Here is an 11,885-nt window from a genome sequence, read left to right as displayed (position 1 = left end):
AAATTCCATTCACCAATGAATCATGACTAGATAAAGTTATTTGAAAAATGTACAACATTTGTCCGCATTCCTCTACATCCAATGCAGTGTTTATGATCTTAATCAAGTTGAGAATAGAATAACACTTATTCCATTCAAATTTTGAGGATAAAATGAAGCTAAAGCGCCAATCAGCCAACACAACAACTATTTGTTATATTGCCAATGCACATATCAACTTCACCTCTTGTCAAAAATTTCAGTTTGATTCTAGTATCAACTACCCAAGGCTAGAAGTCATACTTCCTTTCATTTTCTCGAGAACTTCCAAGTATTCCCAGTTTTCCTTTGAACTATCATTGCATGATTATGGCTCTTTAAGTGCTATGCCCCACTTTCTGAACATGTACACAAGCGAGGCTTTCATGATTAAGTATCTTTAAGTCAAGCCTGGTTCTCCACAAAGCAATATGCCCTCCATTATATTGAAGTCACGTTCAATGTGAGGTAATGGACATAAAGTGAGTAATCATGGTGTTTCTCATAAACTCCCTGAGTTACAAGATAGCATCTTTGAGATATTTCATCAGGACAAGAACTTCTAGAACACATCCTTTGCATCATTGAGTGAGAACAATTCCCAATTCAATTTCATAGCAATCGTCATAATTTAATCTAGAATTGTAAGGGGAACTACTACCAAAATCTAAAACAAAATATATGCAACGCTTCAACACAATGTTTGTGTGTATCCTCCAATAAACAATTTATCAGAAGATACTCTCACTGTATGTTTTGAAACAGTTTCCCTCCAACGCCATACAATGGGACAAGATCCTTATTTAACTAGGTTCTAGTGAGCTTTGGCATCACTACTAGAAACCTAGATGACATAGGTAAGAAACACATTGCTAATCACATTTCGATGTGACTCTTATTTGTTGGGTGGCATCGAATGCCCTGGCGCCCAACTCCATACCCCAAAGCCCAAAACTGTTTTGATAGCTTTGTTAAGTAAACCAGCACTATGTGTGCAAATGTCTGACATCCACCCTATCTGGTTAAGATAAATGATGGTACCTAGCTTTGGTAGACGTACCAAACAATGATCAAAACCTATGTGGGTGTAGCTGTTGAAGGGCATCAAATCTCTTAATTTTTCTGAGGGAAACTACTCTATCATGATAATCATGTCCACCACATATAAAACATGAAAGAGTAGTATGACAGGAACAAAAAACATCATAGATAACCATATTGACTGTGATATATTATGGCCCCTTCACATGTTGATCTCCATCGCCACGGTCCTGTCCTCTGGGTCATCATGCTCCAAGTCTCCATGATAATGTGCTAGTCTATTACACCTAATAGCACTAGATGAATTACATGAGAAAAAGAAGCATCATAAGTCAGCATGCAGACCGTTATACAATAACATGACAACCTTTGGTTGCAATGAGCCATGACACACAGGCCCTAAAATTACATGCATCACACACATAATAAGCCCATACTAGTCACAACATTCTCTGCAAAAATGAGTTAAGAATAGAAACAAATTCTAATATCTTGATGTGAACATGTTCTTATAACGATCTATGCATGTATGCTATGCAACGGTGGTCTCGAAAATACATAGATCTTATCTATGAAATCGCTATGAAAATCTCATCGAATTGATCATACCAGGCCAATTCTGAGTCATTCACAATGCCTCAATTTCCACTAGATTAATCATATTGATCATCGCGTCAGGTTTTTCACGATGACAACACACACAACCTCGATTTGCTATTCTTCCAACCATGCAGCAACACACGCTGTTAGCTTCGATGGTGATTCCAGTTGATAGGGACAAGTTGCACGCACAGCCAGGTGGGAGATCGAGCTAATCTTTGGTCATGTGATTACATCGACTCACACCTCATTCCGATCACAATTTTACCAAACTGTTCATCAACAAATACATCACATGAACCGATCACAAGAACAATAATAGATCCTATCTATTACTATCACATATTATCTATATGTGACCGATCTAGATCAAAAACTACGCATTTAGACTCTGATACCACTTTTGGGGAATGGGTAGCTACGCTAGCACAAATCAAAATTTCTCTACCGTGTTCAACCAGGAAACCATGCGAGTAGGGGATCATAAATCACTACCACTAGACATGCGGTGTAGTGGAAGAAGAGTTGGAGTAGACTATCCAACTTTGTGCAAATCCTCGACCAGCCCTGACCACGTGCACCACGTCCTCAACTAGCTCTGACAACGGACACTGCGTCTTCGACCAGCTCCAACCATGTGCACTGCGTCAGTGACTAGCTTCGCGACCATGTAGAGGAAGTAGTCGATCACATCAACCACCTCATCGACCACGAACAGGAAGCCTCAACCACGAACAGTACCATAGAAATCACAGTAGTGCCTCCACGGTATCCACACGTACATGGGTGGAACGTCGTGCGCCAATGTGCTAGCATCATGTGCTAGACTAGGGTTTCGCAAGGAGGTCGGGAAGAGGTGGCAGCCAAGGTTTTGGTGGCGAAATCAACTCTTGCGCCCACGGCTTCTGCCTCCCCTTATATATAGTATGCTAATGGGCTTTTAATGTCATTAAAACCCATCATGATCTAAACCCTAATGGACATTTAATCATATTAAATCTCACTTGTATATCCAATCCACATATATGATAGCCTCTAGGGCATATCACAAACAATCATATGACATGTGGACATAATCATCACAATTGTAGCACTTCTTCTTGTCTCCGCCACCGGAGTTGTCAAATTTCTTTGAGCGAAATTTGTTCTTCTTGGGATCATAGTTTCTTGCCCAACTTGGATATCATCCTTGTGGTTCTTCTCATGAAGAGGGCAAGCTCAGTGTCAGAGTCATTGTCATCATCATCATCATCATCACTTTCACTTGATGATGGAAGCTTCATCTTTTTATTCTTCTTGTCACCCATCTTGGCCTTGAGAGCAAGATTCTTCTTGGATGAAGGCATTTCAGCTTGCTTTCCAAACAAGAACATCTCGTAAACACAAATCTTCCCAACGGTATTGGTGATGATTATGTCATTGATGTCCCTTTCAGGAAGAAGAGAGATGACATTGTTGTATTGCGGCTTAGGTAGCACCATCAACATCCTACGAATAATGTCTCCTTAAGACAATTGAGTAAGTTCAAAAGAATTGATTTTCTCAACAAGCATGTTCTTGCGAGAATACGAATCATTGCATAACTCATTGGGAAACATCTTAAATTGATTAAGATTATTCATTAGCACATGATAGCTTTCCTCACGAATTTTCCTAGAACCTTCATGAATTTCACATAGACCAGTCCAAATATCATGAGCTAACTCCTTACTTATTACTCTAGAGAAAACATCTTCACTAATTTCCTCAAAAATAGCATGTTTAGCTTTAGCATTCTATCTAACTTATTGTTTGGTAAAAGGCTGATCAAACCCAATGGAGGTGGCTAGCCAAACTTCGGAGGAAATAGCCTCAAGGTAGCTTGCCATGCGAACTTTCCAATAGGCGAAGTTCTTTCCCTTGAACTTTGGCACACTACTGCCATTCCCGGAGGTCATTGCTATAGGATATTAAGCCTATCAAGAGAACAAGGCTCTAATACTAATTGAAAGGATGGAATGGTCCAAGAGGGTTGTGAATTGGGCTCTAATTAAAAACTAATTCTACCAAATTTTAAAAGAAGTAGCAATCTTAGCCTAGATGGAAAAAAATGCAACTACACGAACAAGCAAGTAATTAAGCATGCTAGAACACAATGTAAATGAGGAATTAAAAGCTTGCAAGAATGTAAATGCTCAAAGTAAATGTGGGAAAGTAAAGAGATGGACAAGAAGAAACTAATTTTTTTCCCGAGGTATCAAGGAGTTGGCACTTTCCCCTAGTCCTCATTGGAGCATCCATTAAGAATATCGCTCCCCCTTGAGCTACAAAGACTCAAGTGCTCCCTCATCATTGTCACTTCTCCATCTTTGGAATGACGGGCATCAAACCAAGTACATCATTCTTCTCAGGGCTCCTACAAGAACTTCAAGAACTTACCAAGACACCTTCAATCATCAAAGACTGGCTAAGTGTTGCCAACCACCAAGAGTAACAAGCCAATAGCTTCATTGACCAAGATCAAGCCTAAACTACAGCTAGATGCACACTTCATACTCTTTATGCACTAATGTTGTCCTTAATCTTCAATTAAAAACTTTGCAGATCACTCTAGTGCACTCTCTTGCTTCTTGATGACACACATAGTGTATAGGCTCATTTGGGTTTGCAAGAGTACTTAGTGAGATGAAATGAGGAGGAATTTATAGGCTAGATGTCCAAATCTAGATGTTTTCCAACCACAGACGTTTCCTATGAACGCAAGATGATCCAGTGTATACCATCTCACGCACACCAAACCATCCGATGTGTACAATTTTCAAAGCTCACACTACCAGCTGTTATTAGCCATTACTGCTGAGAAATGCTCTGCACTCCAACTGTCTACACACCAGATCATCCAATGAGTAGCATCTCCATTGTGCCAAACGCAATTCTCCTAGAAAATGCTCTGGTGTTGCATCCCATTGAAATCGGACCATCCGGCATATTCACTCCATCTTCTGAGAATTTGCACAAGTCAAGTAAAATGCTCCGGCGTTCTCTTCACTCCAATACCGGACCAAAAATGCTCTGGTGAGAGAAAAATTTTGATCATCGAGCCATCTGGTGTACATATCATCTCTCTGACCTGAGCCAAGAATGCTCCGGTGAGTTTTCATTGAATGTTGGACCATCCAGTGAGAATAATTTTTTCTGAGCTCGTCCAATTTAAACTTTCTTGAGCTCTAACTTCTCAAAATCTCAACCATGGGCTTTTTTAAGCTATCTAGTGCTAGAATTTCACAAGTGTGCATCTAACCAAGTCTAGACTCAACTAGGTCAAGCTACTACTCTTAGCCCTTATTTATAGTATGGTCAAAAGACTAGAAAAAGAGACTTAAACTACTCTAAGTGTCCTTCATCTCCCTATGATACTTAGAACTAGAAGATTCTTAATCTTGATACTCATATACTTTGATCGTCCATAGAATCAACTTAGGGCCAAAGAATACCCAATCATCATTGTGAACTAAATTTTTGATACCCTTCAAAACAAACTTGTTAGTCCCAATGATACGGTTGTCATTAATCACTAAAACACTTAACACATACCTAGAGGCCTAGATGCTATAGTCGTCATCTCCCACTAATTGTGGGGTAAGAAATGTGGTCCATCCATTCTTTACAAAGTACTGGTTTCCGCATGGGCACGTCGCTGCCATCACCACAGCTCAAAGCTTGTGTGGAGCTAATGGCACATCGGGCTCGGCCGCCTCGATGGAGTCACACGGCTATGACGGATGGTCACATAGAGGAGGCGATGCTGGCGGAGCCTAGGTGAGAATCCCCTAGGCCCTAGTTTTGCCATGCTTCTATAGTTTGCAGCTTTGGAGCTTAGCTTCATTATATTGTAAATACTTTTGCATTGTAGCATTAAGATGTATGGAATGTATTTTTACACTCTCTTTTCCGTTCACACGCTTTGTTCACATCTCAGACTACTAGTTTTGGAATAAAACATACAACAGGGTGGGGGCCCCACCCTTCTCCAGGAAAAGGGAACTCGCTGGCTTTGGGGCCGGGCTAAAGAATCAGCCCCCTTCACTGGATTTTCTTCTGTTGGCAATTGAACACAACAATCTACTTGCACACGGTGCAACTGTCACACCCTAAATTCATGCATATTCATGTTACATGCATGTCATAAGCATTCATAAGAATTTGAACGAATGTTGTGCAATTTTGAATTGGATTGAATTCAAATTGAATTGAAAAGAGAAAATCACATGAAATGATAAAAATATAATTAAATGGAGCATTACAAAGGAACTCACTTTTAAATATATAACCTAGGGTTGGAAATAACTTTAGAAACTATTACACTAGATGAGAGGAATATTAGTTAATTTTATCAGATTTTGGGAATTTAATTGCGGCGTTAAAAATTGTTGGATGTTACAATAGTAGCCCTATTTTGATAATTTTAATTTGAATTATACATAGTCTATTTAGGTGAATCCATTCCAAATAGAATCATAATGAATTATAGAAGCTACATAAAAAGTTTTATGAATTTTGGATGCCCTTAGAACCACTGTTCCAGCAGAGAAAAAAGGGAAGAATTATTGTTTCAGTTGTCACTATTCACATGGGTCCACAGTTCAGTTCGCTCCCTCTCCAACCCCATTGTCTGGACAAAGCTAAGCCACCACGTGGCCATTGCCAGTTGCCGGCTGTGGGTGGTGCCCTGAAGCTCGGCCTAAAATGAAATCCTATGATGTTAAGTCATCATGACTTTGTCGCTGACATGTGGGCTAGCTTTTAGTGGGCCTCACATGTCATTGACCATATCACAGTGTAATATAACGTTAGAGGAACCCTCTCCACTCAGCCTCACGCCCTCAGCCTTATCCACTTCCTGACACTCTCCACTCTTTTCTCTCCCTCCCTCTCATTTTCCCTCAACCAAGCACAGCCAAGAGAACAGCGCCGCCATCGGTTTCTGAGTCCTGTCGGCCAAATCTAGCATGCCGCCGACAGATCTGTGCCACCTGAACACAGGAGAGTGAAGGGAAAAGTCACTAGAAGCTTCCCTAACAAATTTCTGCTGTCGGGATTTTCATTAAAGAATGAAGGGCCGGAGAGCGATGCGGCCATGATCAAGGGTGATCTGTAGGTTGTTGCTGTGGATTGTGGAGTCAAAAACCAAGATAAGCATCTATGCATACTTCTCCCACATTTTGGTGAATTTTTACTGATCAATTTGACAAGTTATCGCTATATGTCTTGTATGCAAGTCTTAGGGAGTCAATGTCGGGATTGAGGATAGAACATATATTATTGCATTTGTCCCTACATTGATATTCTATATATCTTGATCCTTGTAACCAGGGTATCACCATGTAATTGTCTAACTTAAAATGAATGTGACATGTGTAGCAAAAATGGTCCTATTAGGCCATGATTATGATTTTGGTGATTAATGATAACATAGTCGTTGGGACTAACATGTTTATCAAGAATATATGTTAGTAGGATTCATGGATGCAATACATGAAGAAGCCACCGAAGCCGGGACAAAGTTTGGTTGAATTGGAAAAAGTACCAGGAGAAATGACTACACCGGATGGTACGGTGCTCAGGGTATTTGCACTCACTGGAGCATCTCTATCAAAGGGGTACAGAGGTATGAAAGCCTCACTGGATAGTCCGTTGATGAAGCAAGGCAACACCGGATAATGAATAGTTCAAAGATGAAAAAGAAGCATAAGACCCCACCAGGTAGTCCGATGATTGATTTGAACACACCAGAGGAATGCATCAGAGCATTGTTGACAAAAGGGAGAACACAGTGACCTGACCGTCTGAAGTTCACATGGGAGAAAATTCACTATTCTCTGAAGATTTGTGCACTGGAGCATATTTTCCAGAGAGGGTTGCATTGATTCGACTGGCTGAGGATAACGCACCGAATGGTCCGGTGATGAAGTGATGTGCATCGGAGAATACAACAGAGCAATTTACACAGAGAAGACGTTGGCTTGGATGGCTAAGGTATACTCACCAAAAAGTCCGGTGATGAAGATGGAGTATGCACCGGAGTATTCGGTATTCACAAAAGCTTGAGTGGGGTTCCAACGGCTAGTTCCTGTGAAAGTACTCACCGGATGATATGGTGTTAGTACTACTGTTCTCACTGGATCATCCGATGTTAACAGCTTTTTAGAGTTGTTGGGTTAACGGCTAGTGCGTGAGTTTGAGGCTATAAATACCCCTCCACTCAGTCATTTGAGTGTGCTGGAGTCTAGAGAAGTTCATATACACATGAGAAGACATCCAAGCCACCAAAGTGCTTAAAGTGATCATCCAAGGTGATTAAACACAAGATTAGTGAGTGATTAGTGCTTATAGGCCTCGAGAGTGAGTTGCTAGGTGATTGCTGCCTAGAGAGTGGATCAAGGAGTGATCCAACAGTGTACCTCTTGGTACGTCGGCACCTTTAAGTCTTGGTGACTCACAGGCATGCTTGTTGACCCTCCAACTTGGTGTGGAGTGGCGGCAAGGCGATTGTGCAGGGACGCGGAGACCCTTGCCTTTGTGGCTCAAGCTTCGAAGTGATCATGGTGGTGAGGAACCGAAAGAGAGGCTAGTGGTGAGACCTTGCCTTGGTGGCTTTGTAGCTCATCCGGGTTGAGACCTTGTCTTTATGAGTTGGTGGCTCAAAGGCCGTGACTAGGTGCCGACCGGGACATATCCTTTGTGGAGCTCCAATATGGACTAGGGGTGGCATTCATACCATCGATACCACGGGAAAAAATCCTTATGCTGCGTTTGCCTCTCTACCTTATTTATATTTCCGTATTTACTTACTTGCAATTTTCCGTCCTAGATAGGTTGCAAACGTTTTGATCGGTAGAGTAGACACACTAGATAAACCTAGAGCACATTTAGATAGAATTTGATATAGGTTTATCTTGTGTTGTTTTGGGGAGTCGAAATAGTTTATGTGTCCTAATTCACCCCCCCCCCTCTTAGGACATCACCGATCCCTACAACATGCTTAGCAATGCTTAGGTCACCAGTAGAAGTCGAGCGGTGGATCATTCATTGTTTGTGAGCTTTAGGGCTTAACAATGTTTCATCCAAAATAATCACAGATGATGAGTCATGAGAATGAGAATAGATGTGGATAGTGTTAGGGTCAAGTCAGAAGAGGGACTCGGGTGCAATAGACTGCTTGCATCTTTTAAGCACCGATTGTTAGTGCCATTGGATTAAGCATTTGTCTATACTTTCCATATATCTAAATATGATAACAATGAGCTGAATACCTTTTGTAGCTATGACCCTTTAGCTTGAATGTCTATGGTGTGAGCGGGAGGGCTTGTAGAGGAACTTGAGGTGGCCCAAAAATGGACCTAAGTGGCCTTTACACTGGGAGGCGCAGATCCAAATGGTCAGCGCTTAATTGGGAAAGGTTGTCACGAGTACCATCTATTGCAATTTCATCAGTTGCATGAGTCACATGGTCTCGTGTCATGTGGGTAAAGAAGTACCCCTGCAGAGTGTAAAATAAATTCGAATTAAGTACCCCTGCAGAGTGTAAAATAAATTCGAATTATCACGCTCTGGGTCAGAAGCATGCTTAATGTCCCTTGGATATCAATATTAGAATTCCAATGTTTTGGTGAATGGGATTGTATGGGATATGTTGGGAGTTGGTTCTTGTATGTGCTAGTTGAGATGGTCATGTTCGTATGTTGGCTACGTCTATGGTTATGTTGTCATGATAGAATAGAAAACATATTTGAGTTATGTTAGATACTCACATGTTTATGTTGTCAATTGGTTTTTGCTTAATTCAACTTAACTTTGTGGCCAACCCCTTACTATTCATCCAAATGCATTATCCTTATAGTTGGCAATATATACCCATATGTGCAAGTCTTGAGAATACCTTTATATTCATGCTGCTATTGTTGAGTTTTTGCAAGTGTGGATGAATTAGTTTATGGATATTTTGTGCCCATCGATGTCAGTGACAGGAAAGAGTAGCGGTGTGCTACTTAAGATGACTTCGGTGGTGCCTTATGGCAAATGGCACCACCACGTTTATTGTTTTTAGATGATATTTTGACTACGTAGTAATGATCATTTGCTAGAATATGAACTTGTTGTGATTTGTTAATTCTAGCACTTGATTGATGTTATGTTGAGAGCCTGAACTAGTTTAATTGGATCTCATCTTTAAATTTTAGCATGTAGTACTTTAAACTGTTGAAATTTTAAGGACTTTAGAGACATCTAATATATTTAAATCACTCATTCTTTACTATATATTTATGTGATAAAGTTTGTTGTAAAGGTGTGTGCTCTGACCTTGGACATAAAACACATACCAGGACTACCGAAATTGGATTCGCTTTAATCATTATTGGTTGTGGTTGTTACTTTGAGATGTGGGTTAGCACATGGCACGTCGAGAGACTAGTATGTGCTAGCTATCATCTTATTGGACGATCAGCCGATTTGATTAATTCAAATACAATTTGGATGATTCTCACAAACTAGGTAAAGAATCTTGTGTTGGCATCCCAACGGTGATTTTAAAGATTACTGGGTGGAGCGCAAGTGTTGACGATTAGTGAACCACTAATCTTACAAACTCATACAAAGAGTAGGGGATGCTTCCAGTAGATGAATCACACAGCACACACACACAATGTTATACAGGTAGCCCTACGTCTGTCTTGTATTAATCTCTAGGACTTTTTTACAAGAGGATATTTCGCTAGCCTAGATAGATCTAAACTTAGTCGAAGGGCAAATCTAAGGTGTAGGAAGCTCGAGGGTTCAAAGCTCAGGCTTGAATGACTTCAATGGGCATGTGTTGATTTCTATTGGCTTGTTCCTCTATAGGGTCCCCAGGCTCTGTATATATAAGAGGGTCATTGTATAACTCCTGGAGTCTTTCCTTATCATTCTTAGAGATAAGCTTCCCTTTTTACAAGATATCCTAGGTATTTGCAGGCAATTTCTATACATCTAAGGATTCCTTTCCTTAGGATATAGATATACCCTGAGAATGTAGGAAAATCCTAGGGTGTCTGAATAAGGTAGTTTTGTACTACCCGTCATCAGTGACGCTATCCACGCCGCTCAAAATATTGAAACCAAGGACTTTTGGGTGAACTTCGATAGATCGGTGCTAGCTGCCCAGAGGGAACGAAGGCTTGCTCGATGCGCAAACATTGAAGACCTTCGGATTCTAAAGGTGGATCCCATAGAATAAACGAAGCCTTCTGCTCCTAGCGCTTTCATGGTATCTTCTTCTTTTGATTCGCATCACTCAGATGACTAGCCGCGCGAAGACATAGTGAGCTTTAGCATCACTCCTTGAAACCTAGTGATGTAGGTAACAATTTGCTAATCGCATCTATATGTGACTCTTGTTTGTTGAGTGGCATTCAATATCTTGGTGCCCAACACTATGCCTCAAAGCCCAAAACTGTTCTAATAGCTTTGTTAACTAAACCAGCATTATGCATGTGAATGTCCAACATCTACCTCGTTAATCAAGATAGCTGGGGGCACTCTACTTTGGCAGACCTACCACACAAGGATCAAAATTCTAATAGGTGCGGCTATTGAAAGTGCATCAATTATTCTTAATTTTTCCGAGGGAAATTATTCTATCATGATAATAATATCCACCACATATAAAAACATGAAAGAATAGTGTAACAAGAACATAAATAAGTATCACAGATAATCAAAGTAATTATGACATAGTATGGCCTTTTCACATGGTGATCTCCATTGTCATGCTTCTTGTCCTCCTGGCCATCTTGCTTGAAGCCTCCATATTCATGTACTAACCTACTACACCTAATAGCTAGTAAAGAATTTACATGAGGATATCAAGTACCACAACTCAACACGCATGCCATTACACAATAACAGGACAACCCACAGTTCCAATTTTAAGCATGACATGCAAGCCACGAAAATTACATGCATGCATCACATACACAAATATGGTCATACTATTCACATCATTCTCAGAAAAGAATAAGGTATGCATAGAACTGATTCTACCGCATGATATAAATATGTAGATTATAATAATATATGTGTTGTACGCAAATGGCGGTCCCGCTGGGGGTCGAAAGGGGAGCCACCACCCCCCGGCGGGTTTCAAGGTAGTGTCCGAAAATCTTTTAGAAATACATAGATCACATCTAATAAATCACCATGAAAGTCTT

The sequence above is a fragment of the Phragmites australis genome, chromosome 15 (genome assembly GCF_958298935.1).
Source record: "Phragmites australis chromosome 15, lpPhrAust1.1, whole genome shotgun sequence".
NCBI classification, from domain to species: domain Eukaryota; kingdom Viridiplantae; phylum Streptophyta; class Magnoliopsida; order Poales; family Poaceae; genus Phragmites; species Phragmites australis.
The sequence above is the reverse complement of the archived record's forward strand: the minus strand, read 5'-3'. Positions refer to the sequence as shown.